The sequence below is a fragment of the Cupressus sempervirens genome, chromosome 11 (assembly GCF_028749045.1).
Source record: "Cupressus sempervirens isolate cs-2001-9-10 chromosome 11, ASM2874904v1, whole genome shotgun sequence".
In the NCBI taxonomy this organism is placed as follows: domain Eukaryota; kingdom Viridiplantae; phylum Streptophyta; class Pinopsida; order Cupressales; family Cupressaceae; genus Cupressus; species Cupressus sempervirens.
In genome coordinates this window covers 502,400,211-502,414,866 of record NC_143128.1, presented here as the reverse complement: position 1 = coordinate 502,414,866, position 14,656 = coordinate 502,400,211, and positions in this window count along the sequence as shown.

Sequence of the window (14,656 nt, the reverse complement as noted above, 5' to 3'; positions counted from 1 at the left end):
TCTCACAAATACCAAGTAATCTTTGATCCATTTTATGGTAATGGGAGCATTTATTATCTTTTACTAAATAAGCCACCGAGATCTCCTAAAGTCAATCTTTAAGAATACATATATTTATTCTTTGATTACTGTGCAAGGGAGATCTTAAGGTCGGGTCTATTATTATGTGACCGAGGCATTCACCATGGATGAAGAATTAGGCTTTGATGGCAATACGCGGATCTACTAATTGGGTATCACATGAGATTTATAGGCTGGAGAGGAAATGATTTTTCACTGCCTAATACGTGATCCCACATATTTATCATTGTGCCTTCTTGAACACCCAATGCTTAGGAATGCATCTTGCGGTTGTGAGAAATACAAATTAAATTTAACTCACAACTCAACCCTAAACCTAAAAAAAATTCTTGGCACTTAAAAATTGCTCGACACATGAAGGTGTCGAGTGCTAGTTTTACTCAGCACTTGATGGTGCCGAGTGGCAGGTTGCTCGGCACTTGATGGTGCCGAGTGACAGGCAGCAGGTGTCGAGTGAACTCGGCACAAAGAGGAGCTTGGCACGTGAAAGGTCGATAGCAATAGATGTCGAGTATGCTTGGCTCCAAAGGAAATGCTCAGCAACAATAGATGCCAAGTGAGCTTGGCTCCAACTAAAGTTTATAACTTAGAAAATTCCAACGTGAATGCATTCACCATTAGAACCAGAGAGCCAAAACTTTAAGCTTTCAAAAAAATTTCTCAAATGCGACATATAAGGGAAGATCAATAGATTCAAGTATGCTTGCTTGCTTTCTATTCAATCTTTCATTAAACTATTACAAAATCTAGGAGCATTCGGCTTCAACCAAAAAACCCTAAAATAACCCTAAACTAATAAAACTTCAAACTTCAATAAAATTTAGACCTGCAACTCTAATGGCTGCATACAATGGTGCCTGGAGTAATCATTTCTTCAACAAGACAAAAACAAACAACAAAAAACTCACAGAATGAACAGAGGAGACACATGCAACTACAAGCACATACTTCCTTCCTCTTCGTTCTCTGCTCAGCTCTGCAACTTCTCTCTGATCTGCTTGATCTCAACTCTCTCTCTGAATGAAATGAATAATCATTCCTTTTGTCACATTCCATTCTTTTCCCTCTCAATGTTCAAATTCAAAATCTCACCTACCAAATTTATGTTTCTATCTATTATGTTGGTCGTCAGGTGGCAGGTGGGCGTTTGGCTCAAAGGGGTAAGACAACCACCGCATTTAGTTTTCCAACAGTGGCTTACCCTTGCATGTGTTGCCAATCATACTCATAGTTTTATTGCTATGCCCCTCCCCAATTCGCACTTTTCAGGTAACATCTATTTCTAAAGAGTTATTATCTGAGCTCTATGCCTTTTATTAGGCTCGACCATGCAATCTATCACACAATTCATGTGCTTTTCCTTGACAGACTTGATGCATGAGGGTGCACCCTGTGTGATGCGATCACCAATAAGACATATTTAGTTTGCATGTTTGAAGAGCCAAGATGTAGGTCATTGCCACCTCTTTCCTTCTATCATTTTTGGTGTTTGAAAATATCAAATGTGTTATGCGGCTGGACTATTCACGATCGACAATATAAAAAAATAGTGCTTCAATGGGGACACACAGATTGCTTGATAGAATGCTTGTTCATTGCCCATATCGATTATTATATCTCTGCATAAGGGAGAATGTTGTGGGTTATATTATCTTTTGACAGTCACCTTGAAACTCATGATGACTCTCATTTCACTTTTTAAACCAAACATTGTTATAATGTCCATAGCTTTAAATGAGAGTTGTGATGTTCTATGCCCGCAATGAGGCATTTGTATTCAAGAGTGGGTCTAACCAAAATTTGTCCCTTATTGGTGATTGAGAGCTTCAAGTGTGTGTCCCAAGGTCTATCACTTCTGTTATCTTTTCCTTGGTGAGCCTGATAGATGCATATGCCTAGTTTTTGCCCTTAAAATATTCTATCCCAATTAGCATGGTGCTTTCACTTTCAAGCACATATTTTCCTACACACTTAATATGAGCAAGGTCTCATATTCTCTTTGAGTCCATGCCTTGAATACTATCTTCATTCAATCAGAGTGTACACCACCCTCGATTACCTTCTGTGGTTGCTTATAGAAGTAGAGCCGCATAGCTCTTCTTGGTGTTTGTCAGCTCTCACACTTTAATGAATATAACAAAATCATCAATTAAATATGTGCTTTTATGATTTTTGTCAGACTTTTTTTTGTGACCAAGATAAATTCATGTTCAAACCCGAGCTTGGCACATACATTATCTGTACAGTCCATGTCAATGGTCTTCCAAATTGCATGACTATCCCACTTCAAATTTGAGGTTCTATACCATGAATTTCTTTGACGTATCAGATATCTCAACCCCTCAGTATGATACATGATAACAGAGATCCTATCAGGTTCTGCATTCTTTAAGACATTGCATAGAGTTCTAGAAATGAGATGATTGTATTTAGTCTCCAATCAAATAGACCCATGCAATAACTCTACTTTTACACAGGATGACTTTGATATTTCATTAATCAAAGGGCCTTAGAGCTAAATTTTTCATTTTGAACTTAAATTTTAATTCCACTAAATTGATTATCTGACACTTCTTCATGTGAGACTTGAATTCACGTTCCTATTCCAAACATTAAAGTTTAGATCTGGGCTTTGCTTTAGTATTTCCTTCTTGAACCTTTGAACTATTCTGAACCACCTTGAACTGCTTCAAACTATTATGAACCTTAGTTCAAAGAGGTTTAGAACTCCACATGAACTTTTCTAAACCTGGAAGAAGCCACATTGAACCCTACTTTGAACAAATTGAACTTTGCTAAACCTAGAAGAAGCCACATTGAACCTTGCTATGAACAAATTGAACCACTTTGAACCACTTTGAACCAAGTTTGAAGTAGTTCAAAGAGGTTCAAAACTTGAAACTGAAAGTTTAAAATTGTGGGTCCATATGTGTACCAACACCTTCATCAATCAATACTCCTTTGAAAGTTGAAACTCATGATGCTATGACAACATCAACTCATAAGACTAGGCCCACCCAGATACATGTCTAAAGCTCACTTCTTCGCTTCAATTAAACCCTGAGCATCTTCAAAATCCAAAAAAGAAATAACCCCAAATCTTCATCTAATCAACAGCTGCCGAGTAACTAGAACCCCATTTAAATAGTTAGAACCCTCAAGTAATCAGAGCATGCCACCTGGTCAAACTCTTCTGACACATTTCACCAATCTATGATCTTACAATTGTGGCTTAGAAAAATATTTTTGTAGCTTCAATGGTCATAACTTTAACCCACACAATTTCATTACATAGACTGTCATAACATCAGAGCCATTTTCTATTCACTTCGCAACTTATGACCACACAATGGTAGTTACCCTTCTGTCTCGCATAGCAACGGGAGTTTGATATTTAACCTTCACAATATCATAACAAACAACAATCATAATATCATAACCTACATCATTTGCCCTTGAGATCATACAACAAAACATAGTCATAACATCAGAAGATTTGAAGATCGGTAGTCTTAGCTTTAGCACATCTTACAACCTTATGATCGTCCTTTACCTCATAGCTTCATGTCCTTCTTGGAGATACCTCACAATGTTGTGAAACCCTTCTTTTCATAAGATTAGAACTTTACCTTTGAACACCATACCCACAATCTTATGACACCATCTTCATCACATGGTCATGGCCTCTCAAATCTTCCTCCTCAATTTGATCATAAACTATATGTCATAGCATCAACACTTCAACTTTTCATGGACATTATACACCTATGATCCTACGATTAGATATCATGCAAACACATGAACATACAACAAAGCATAGCATTGTAGGATGAGATTCATTCTCCCATGATCTCATGATACCATCTTCATCTTCATTAAACCATACTCTCGATGTCATGAACTAACAGTCTTATGAATAAGCATAAGATCATAACCCTCATCTTTTAGCCTAGCAATCACATGACATATTCATGACACTGTAACTCTTTTAATCCAACCTTTCGATCACATAATCAAAGATCTTGTCATGGCATCACATCCTTGTAGCATTGGAACTTCATGGTTTCTTCATAACATCTTCAATCCAGTTTCATTTCTTCACAATCTTACGATATAGAAGACCTTGTAAGATCATAACTCCAATTCTTTGGCTGACTAGCATCAGACAATGACATTATGCACTTATCAAACCACATTCCTCTGATAGCTAAAACTTCCCTTCCTTGCAACCATGCGATGCTACGAAGCTAGATAGGTCAAAGAAAATTGTGCCATCACAACTTATCTCTTGATGCTCATGTGATTATGTGATATAAGCATAAGCATAAACATTTGAATACAAGAGTTAGATAACCTTAGGTATATAAGGGATGAAACCTGATTAATAATTTATGTTTCATTTTCATGCATGCATGGCATCTAATGATTTAAAAAGAAGAACGTGAGACATGGCCACCACCCTATATGAAAAGAGACTTGGTCAACCTTTCTACCAAATTTTGCACAGTGATGAAAATTGGTAATAGATCCAAGAGGAAATCCTCTAATCTTGTGAAGAATTCTATCAATGTTACAAATAATGAGGTGGAGAATGAGAAGGTAGGTAAAGAAACTGATAGTAACATGATTGAGAAGGAAAACATAGAAACTAATGTAGTGGGGAAGGAGAAAGTAAACTATGTCGAGAAGGAAGATCATGATGATTTGGCCATAAGAAAGGAGGTGTCCTCTCTTCATTCCCCTCTCATGAATGGTTCAAAGTTAGATATGGAGCAGTCTCAACCAAATTATTTATCCAAAATATTATCGGAAGACAAAGAAGACTCTCCTCTTGAGGGTGAATTTGAGGATGGGTAAATTTGGGAGGAGAACCCCATTGAGACTCTAGATACCTTTCTTGATGATGTTCATCTTAACTTGTTTGATCCTATTATTAAAGATTCTTTAATGGGTGAAATACTACATGACACTAACCTAAAAGATATTCTCAAGCAAGAGGACCAAAAAATTGTTAAAGTTGAGAAAAAATAGAAGACATGTTCAAAGAAGAAATATGATAAGGAAGGTTTCCCTTCACTATTATCTTCTAGAGTATCCACTAGGAGGAATAAAATGGAGAATATTTCCCCTAAAGTGAAGGCAAATGTTGGATCTTCAAGTAAAGCAGCAAGGAAAACCCTTGAATTTGAGGGAGATGGAGAGTTTGCATAATATAATAGATGGAAAGAAAGCTACAATTCTAGAATTTACCCCAAAAAATGAAGGTTGTTTCATGGAATATAAGGGGGGCTTAATAGTCTTCATAAGATGGAGGTGGTTATAAATCTAGTTAGAGAACATAAACCTAATATTTTAGTCACTCAAGAGACTAAAATGGAGAAGGAAAAATCATAAAAGCTAAGGTTTTTCAAAAATTGTGAGGTGTTGGCTAGTAGTTTTGAAGGAGTCTCAGGGGGAACTCTAATTATGTGGAATCAAGTTGTTATTTCTGGACAACTTATTAATTCGAATAAGAAATTCTTAGTGGTTAAGTTTCAGCATTTACATTTGGGTGTCAACTAGAATTTGGTTAATATTTATGCCCCTAACAGTAAGAATTTGATGAAATTTTTTTGGAATAGATTGTGGAATCTTAAAAGTAAGGATTATAATGGTAGCTGGGTTATGCTAAGGGACTTCAATGTTCCTCTCTATGGACATGAAAAAATGGGAGGTAATCCAAGCCAACTTGATGGTAGATTAGATCTAATGGACTTTATTAATGATGAAGAGTTGATGGATATGGATCTTCAAGGAATTTGTTTCATCTGGACTAATAATAGAATGGGAGAGAATTGTATTCAAGCTCTCTTGGATAGGGTCCTTATCTCTCCTGATCTAGCTCACAAGTTCTCTTCCTCCGTATCTCATATCTCTACGGTGGCTTTTGACCATTTTCCTTTGGTTTTTATAGCAAATTTGATTAAGGAAAAGAGGAACTTTCCTTTTAGATTTGAAAAAATGTGGACCCAAAACCCATATTTTTCTCAAAGATGCAAAAGTTGGTGGAATTTAAAGGTGGAAGGGACTACTCACTATCGCTTAGCCAGTAAACTTAGGCATGTTAAAAGGAAAGTCAAGGAATGGAATAACAGTGAATTTGGAGATATCTTTGAGTAAAAATATAATCTTTTATTGGAACTAAAAGATATTCAGGATATAATTCAAATGGAAGGTTACTTTGAGATCATTCTTGCTGAAGAAAATGAAAAATTGATCAATTTTCACAAATTTGTCTTAAAGTAAGAGATCTTTTGGAGATAGAGGTCTAGAGTGATATGGCTTCAGGAAAGAGATAGAAACTCCAATTCCTTCACTTGACTACTATGAAATAGATAGTTTCCAACTGACTAACTAAACTAAAGGTGAGCCTGGATGAAGTGACTAAAGAGAAGGAAATTGTTGATGTTCACAAGTTTCTATTTTGTCTTCTCTCCTTATCACTAATCAAAATATTGATAGGATTAAGTAGGAAGAATTTCTTGGAACTATTGCTAAATTTGTTTCTAAAGAGAAAAATCATGGGTTAATCATTATTCCCTCTAAGAAAGAGATTTTTGAGGCAGTTCAATCTATTGAAGGGGATAAATCCCTAGGCCTGGATGGATTTCCTATGTTTTTCTTTGAGTTTTTATGGGAGGTGGTTGGAAAGGATGTATGTAATGATATTAAGGATTTCTATGGAGCCAAAAAAATACTTAAAGAGATAAATTCTACTTTTTTATGCTTGATTCCAAAGAAAGAGGGAGCAGATGCTCGAGAGTTCTTTAGACCTATTAGCCTCTATAGTTCAATTTATAAAATTATCTCTAAATTTTTTACTATGCATATTTTAAAATTCCTATGAATCTAATATCTAAACAACAAAATGGTTTTGTTTTGAGAAGGAAATTTTTGAATTCTATAGTTCTGGTGCATGAAATTATTCACTCTATGGCTTTTTCTAAAACTTGGGGTTTTGTGATGAAAGTGGATATTGCAAAAGCCTATGACCATGTGGAATGGAGTTTCCTTTGTAGTGTTCTGAAGACTTATGGTTTTGGTGAAAAATGCTTACAACTGATATCTCAATTAGTGACTATGACTTCTGTGGTTGTTTTGGTTAATGGGGTCTCCACCAATTTTTTCAAACCTTCTAGAGGATTGAGGCAAGGAGATCCTATATCTCCAAAAAAAAAATTAACTATAATGGTTGAATGTTTGGGAAGATATATCAAGGCTCTTATGGTAAAGGGAGATTTCATGGTATTAATCCTTCTTCTCATCATCTAATTTTCTCTCATGAATAATTTTTTGATGATAATATTTTTTGGGGATTAGCTACTATCAAGGAGGCTAGATGTTTTGAAAGGGCCCTTAATTTGCACTCTAATGCTTCACAGCAACTAGTTAATTGGGAGAAAAGTTCATTATTCTTCCTTAATACTCCTTTTCCCAAGCAAAGGAAGAGTGCTAATATTTTGGGTTGTACTATTGGTGATTTGTTGGGAACTTATCTTGGCCTTTCTCTAGGCTGAAAGCTCCTAGATTCTTTTTGGGAGAATCTACTTGAGAAGTTCAATAAAATGCTTGTAAATTGGAAAGGAAATAGGTTCAATCAAGTTGGTAAAGTTACACTTCTTAAGTCATCTCTCCAAATCCTTCCTACCTATGCCCTTAGCCTCTTTAAAATTCTAGGTAAATTTGCAGAGGCAATTGATAAGATCCAAATGCATTTTTTATGGACCAGTTTGGAAGACAGAAAACTATTTCCTTTAATTGTGTGGGATAATATTTGTTAGCCTAAATGTGTAGGTGGACTTGGTAATAGGAAAATTAAGAGTATGAATAAAATTCTATTCATAAAGCAATGGTGGAGACTTTATCAGGAAGACAAGGAATGGAGCACTATATGGAAGCACAAATATCTTTAAAATGTCTACTATCTCTCTCTGAGTATCTGAAACTTCCTGGGATTATTAACTCTTTTACTATATGGAATGTTGTTCAATGAGAAAAAGATACTCTTCAAAGAGGTTGTAGATGGAAATTTGGAAATGGAAAAATGGTGAATTTTTGGGAGGACATCTGGATTCTAGATGTTATATTGAATTAGGTTTATTTTGATTCCTTTTCTATTGAAGAAAAAAAACATATGGGTGTTATATTTCTTACTATTAGAGGAATGATGGGTGGGTGAATCTTGTAGAGATTAGTTCTGACCTATTGTTTATTTAGACTACTCTCAATACCTTATGCTTTAAAGGGGACAAGGAAGACTCCCTTGTCTGGGGTTTTGACCCAAGGAAAAATTATAAAGTGGCCTTAGTATTCAAATATAATACTAATGCAATTCACCCTCTTTGGTCAAAATGTTGGAGAAAGGGTCTAATCCCTAAGATTGAAATTTTATTTTCGATTGATCTTCAAATAGAATCTTAACAATAGAAAATTTCCATAAAAGGGGTATCTATATAGTTAATAGATGTATTATGTGTAAAAAGGCTAATGAAGATAGTGATCAACTTTTCCTTCATTGCAATTATAGTCATAGTGTCTGGAATATCCTTCTCGAGTACTGGAATCTTTAATGGGTTCAAACTAGTAACCTTATGGATTGTTTTCTCTGTTGGAAATGTCCTACAAATGGTTATTTAGCTCAATCCCTTTGAAACTTTTATCTCCCACATATGTGTTGGGGACTCTGGAAAGAAATAGATAATAGAATATATGGAGAGAAAGAATGTCTTGCTTGGGTGGTTGGCCACAAAATCCTTAGGGATCCTAAACAAAACCTCCTTAATCAAAATAGAAATATTGGTCATTTTGATATTTATCATCCAATGAGATACAAAGATATTAAAGATAATACTAGCAGAGAGGGATTGATCTAGAAATCACCTTCAAATGGGTGGATAACAGCTAATTTTGATGGCTCTACTAAAGGCAACCTAGGGAGAGTTAGGTGTGGGGGAGTCCTCAAAGATCATAATTGTAGAGTGGTGGATGTTATGGCTATTGCTATTGGCATTGCTACTAGTCACAAGGCGAAAGTGATAGTGTCTTTTTTTACTATTCATATGGTTGTGGAAACTGGTACTAGGAAACTATGGTTGGAATGGGATTCTTTCAATAGTGTTAATATGCTTAATAATTATTATTTGATTACTTGGAATATTGAAATGGTTATTGAAGAAATCAAAAATCTTATTAATATTTTTAAAAAGTAATTATCACCCATATTTATCGTGAGGGTAATAGGGTCGTTGACTGGATTGCCAAAAAAGTTGAGGGTACAGACATACCACTTTCATTAATGGATGACCTAAGAAAGGAAGCAGATTTAAAGGTGGTCATTCAACTTGATGGGATAAATGCAATTGAAGTTAAATTTAATACAAACTTTTATTCATTTTTTTATTAATATCAAAGGAGGATGTAACTTTAATGATAATGGTATTGTTTTTCGAGGAGGTACCTCTTAATTATTACCTTCTTATATTGGCACATATTGTGGGTGATCTCAGATTGCAATGAGAAAGATTGATTTTCCTATTATTGCAACATCTTTCTTCATTGCAGGAGTTTGGTGATTGGAGTTAATTATAGAATGGGTGGTGAGCCAAGGAAGCAAGAGCCAGTGAACTATAAGCATTAGAAGGAGAAAATTGAGGTTTAGAATGATCTTCATAAAGGTAAGGTTACTTATTACCTTGAAAGATTGCATGGCTACAAACCCCATATTATTGAAGAATTTTTTAGAAACTAGGCTAGGGATGTTGTGACTTTGCATGGGGTTTCTATGAATATTTCAAAAGAGTTTATTGCAAAAATAATTGGGCTTTCTGTTGGGGGAATTAAATTCAAGAAAGAGACTAAAATCTCAAATAATGTTGCCCTGATAAAATATTTGAAGAACCCTGAAGAAGAGAGAAAACTAGTTAAGGAAGGACATGGTTTCCTTTCTATTCTACTTTAAGTATTCCTTGTTAAACAACCTTAATGCACATAGGAAAAACATTTCTAGGCTTGTTCTTCATGAATGGTTGATCCTTCTTATTGAGGAATATTGTAGGGAGAATGTTATTAAGCTCTCTCTATCAACTGGTAAAAGAAAAAAGACTTTTGGGAAGGAGATCGTAGATAAATCTAGTGTTAAAAAAGCTTAAATGAATAATGTTAAAATTGAAGAGATTAAGGACATGGATGTTGATTCAAATAGTGATTGGGCTAGTGAAAAGGAAAGTGCAAAGAAAAAGAAAAATAGGAAGCTTAAAGGAGAAAGGAAAAGTAAGAACAAATCCAAGGTTAGAGAAGATAGCTCAATAGATGAAAGGTTCACCATGGAAGTAGAGACTGAGAATGAATAGGAACAAGAAACAAAGAGTGAAGATTTTAGCTCAAATAATGATGGTTACTCAAGTAGTCGGGATGATTCTATGGCTAAGTTAGGAAGGATAGGGAGTAATGTGGGTTCTCTAAACCCTAAAATTAAGAATCAAGATAGTTCTTTGATTTCAAAGAACAAATATATTGAGGTGACAGATATTACACCCACAAATGAAGTTATGGAGGAAGATGGAGGCTGGATGGAAACCAAGAAGGGTGATAATATAATGCTTACTACCCACAAGCCAAATACTATTGAGTTGACCCAGATGATAGATAAGGAGGAAAAGTATTTTGCTAGAGACACAGAATCTAAGCTGGAAGAGGCTACACTAGAAAGAGACCCGCATGATTATGGCCACCATGAGATGAAGAATGTGAATGAGGATACTGGGGTGAAGAATTTTAGTGGAAGGCTTGTATTTCTTGACAAAGCTAAAATGTAGGCAAATGTGACTCTATAGGCTAATACATGGCTCTATAATGAAATCAGTTCATTAAAGAAAAATGTTAAAGAGTTGTTGAAGAATCTAGATATTGAAAGAAATAAAATAATTAAGCCTGAAGGGGAAATTGGGAATATTCCTGAGAAATTGATGACCTATGAAGTTGGCCTTATGCAAATGTTCAAGGATAACGAACAACATATGGAAATGATAACTACTAGTTTATGTGTGATGGCAGACCTTGTAGAAGGACAATACAAAGTACTAAAAGGACCATTGAAGTTGCCCCTATTTCCATTGCTAAGGATCTCCTTCAAAGGATTGTTGATACCGACAAAGATTTTCCTAAGGTTGTGGAGGAGCTCCAATGACAAAGTTTTCCTATTTTTCTTTTGCTAGTAGTAATCATTGGTCTGGGTTCTTGGTTCTTGTTTTGTACCTCTATGATGGTTGTCTTTTACTGTGTTTTTACTTTCCAATTTTTTTTTGTTAGAATGCTACTTTTAGGTTTCAGGTTGTAGTAAAACCTAGTTTTTTTATGTTGTTACTATAGGTTTCAGGTCCTTGTAAAATTGGGTGGACTCTTTATCTTTGATCTTTTATTTTTTGTATGGAGTTTCAAGTCCCCTCAAAAACTATTTTTACATTAATCCCCCCAAAGAAATTGATATTATTGAATAATGGAAGCCTATTTATATATTTGAATGAACAACCTACATTCCTAAAATATTGTAAAGCAAATTGACAACAAAATGTTAAGAGTTTGACAACACACTAAGAGAATTCAACAACAAAATAAGAGTAATAGACAACTGGACTACTGTAGACAACTAATTAGATCTAAGAGATAGATCTACAGTTAGTCAGTTAACCAAACTAAAACTCTATGACACAACTACAATTAAATTTGACTCTTGTTGTGAAAAACTCAAACTTGAGTTGCCTCATGTGTAGCTAGTTATTCATTACTCTAGCAGAAGTACCTAAGCAATTTAGATCCAGTCACATCTCATATGGATAGTATTCTTATTTAGAAGTACCTAAGAAATTTAGATCTGGTTAATATTTTTAGAGGAAAAAATCCTCCTAAGGGGTCTAGAATTTAGAACTTTTTATTGTAGTATTATTATAGAGAAGTTGACTTGGAACATTGGGAATGAGGAGGAGGCTTAATTTTGGTCAAACTCATGGGGTGGGTATAGGATTCTATAGAAATAGTTAAAATGGCCAAACTCAAAGGCTATTTTGAAAAATATATGGGGATATAAAGTAAAGGACAATGTTGAATGCTATGCATAAGATAATAAATGGAACTGGAATAAATTGGATGACATTGATATCCATCCCTTAGAAAAAAAACTTCTCTTTAGGGATCTCTGAAATCCATAAATATTCTTTTGAATCAAACAAGTGATAAATTAGTTTGGGATGGTGATAGCTCTAGGGAATACTTAGTTAAGACATGACTCCTTTTTAACTTTTAAGCACTTGTATCCAAAATCTCACCTCCTTCTAAATTTATGTTGGGATAAACTTTGCTTACCCAAGGGTAGTATTTTTACTTCGCTAGTCCTCAATAAAAAAGTTTTAACCATAGAAAAATTTAGGAGGATGGGCTATTAAGGACCAATGAGATGCACTCTTTGTAAAAATAAGGAGGAAAGTATTGATCATATCTTCCTCTAATGCCCATTTTCAAACCAATGTTGGAAATGGATTAGTTCTTAGTTTGAATTATCCTCTATCTTCCCTAACTTTATTATTTGAAATTGCCCTTGTCTATATCCATCATACTAGACATGCCTATAAACATAGCCAAAATATCACTAAGGACTCGATATCTATCTCTATTCATTATGAATTCCTTGCCCAAAACTCTAAAGACAACCTAAACAACTAAGAAATGAGTATTGAGGAGGAATTCTTTGAGATGAACACTAGAGGTTGGTTCATCAAAGGCTACTTGAGAAGGAAGGCCTTTTTGTTTGATAATGGTATTCATCTTGAGTCATGCTAGTAAAAACAAAGAGGTTATACCTTAAATATAAATTACTATTATTTTTTAGATTAAGATAAAAATAGGTTTTAAGGGGACTCGAAACCCCTTACAACTATCTAAAAGATATACAAATGGAGTAACCTATGTTTTATAAGGACCTGGAACCTAAAGATCAAAAGCATCAAAAAGCTAGGTTTTACAAGGACATAGAACCTACCAAAAAGCATTTCAAAGTTTAAAACCAGGTTTTACAAGGGCCTGAAACCTAAATGAAATAGTTAATAAAAGATGGAAACAAAACAACACTAAGAAAATAGGACCAACAACCCAACCAAAGACCAAAACCAACAATTAAACTAACTCTTTAATAACCTTTGCTAATTTAATACTAGCCTCCATAGTACCCTGAAGGGTTTCTTCTACAATAGCACTATGAGAAGCAATCGCAACTTTCTTAGTGCTTTGTCTACTTCTTTTACTAGGGCCACTCAAGATTTTGACAGCAATAGTGGAAATAATATCCGCATTGCTTATTTTACCTTTACTTGTAGTAGCAACACATAAATTGGAAGTAACCATGTCCATACATTGCCCACTATCTTTTACTAGTTGGCATAATTCCATTTCATAGGCCTTCAACCTCTTAGGGATGTTTCCTACCCGATGCTCCAGCTGGAATCTCTTTATTTTTTCTTCATCTAGTTCTCTCTGGAGCTCTCCCATTTTTTTCTTAAGTAAAATAATTTCATTATAGAACCAAGAATCAACCTAGAGAGAAGTGTCTTCCTTCATCTTAGCCTTATGGAGAAATGATAGCTTCACTATATTATCATCTTTGGCCTCACTGTTAAACCTTTTCTCCGAATTAGTAGTCACTTCTTGGGTACCCTTCAGATGTAACTGATTTTCATTGTTTAAAGCCTCTTGAGTTGTCATCTCCTTCTGGATCTCATTATTCAAATTATGATCTTTAATCACAAGAGCTTTACCCTCTGCATTCTTCTCCTTATTAGTGTCATCCATTATCTCTATTTTAGTAAGTATACGCCTTTTAATTTGAGTCAAAATTTTCTCATTCTGGCCTGAAGGTTCTAAAATTGACTTTGACTCCATATTCCTCTCTTTACTGCTTTCCCCATCATTTTTAACCAAAGAGATGCCCCAAATACCAGAATACCCATCCAGATTTGAACTGAGATCCACAATCTCTATTTCATCCTCTGGATCTTCACTTTTCTCAAACTCCATAGCTTCCTCATTAGCCTTTTTAGTTTTCTTAGCCTTACTCTCCTTCTTTTTACCCTTATTATCACTACAACCCTCCTCAGATTTGACAATATTGCTTCTGATTTTCTTAACACTCATCTTATGAAGAGGCTCATTCCCAACCAATTTCCTCTTCTTTTCCACTATAGGTGAAAGGTTCACAACATTTTTGCTACAATCATTTTCAATCAACAAAATGATCCCTTCATGGAGCATAGACTTAGTCTCTTTCTTTCTATGGGCCTGGGGACTATTCAACAAAGAAAATCTCAAATAGTAGGGAATAAAATACTATTATTGTTAGATATTATAATTCATGTTTAATTAACTTTGTGATAGAGAGAGAGAAGGTATACAATTGTGAGATGTGTTAGAAATCTAATGGGAAAGTAATGTTGGGGTGAATCAGGATCTCTAAAACTTTTATCACTTCAAACATAAACCTTATTCAACTTAA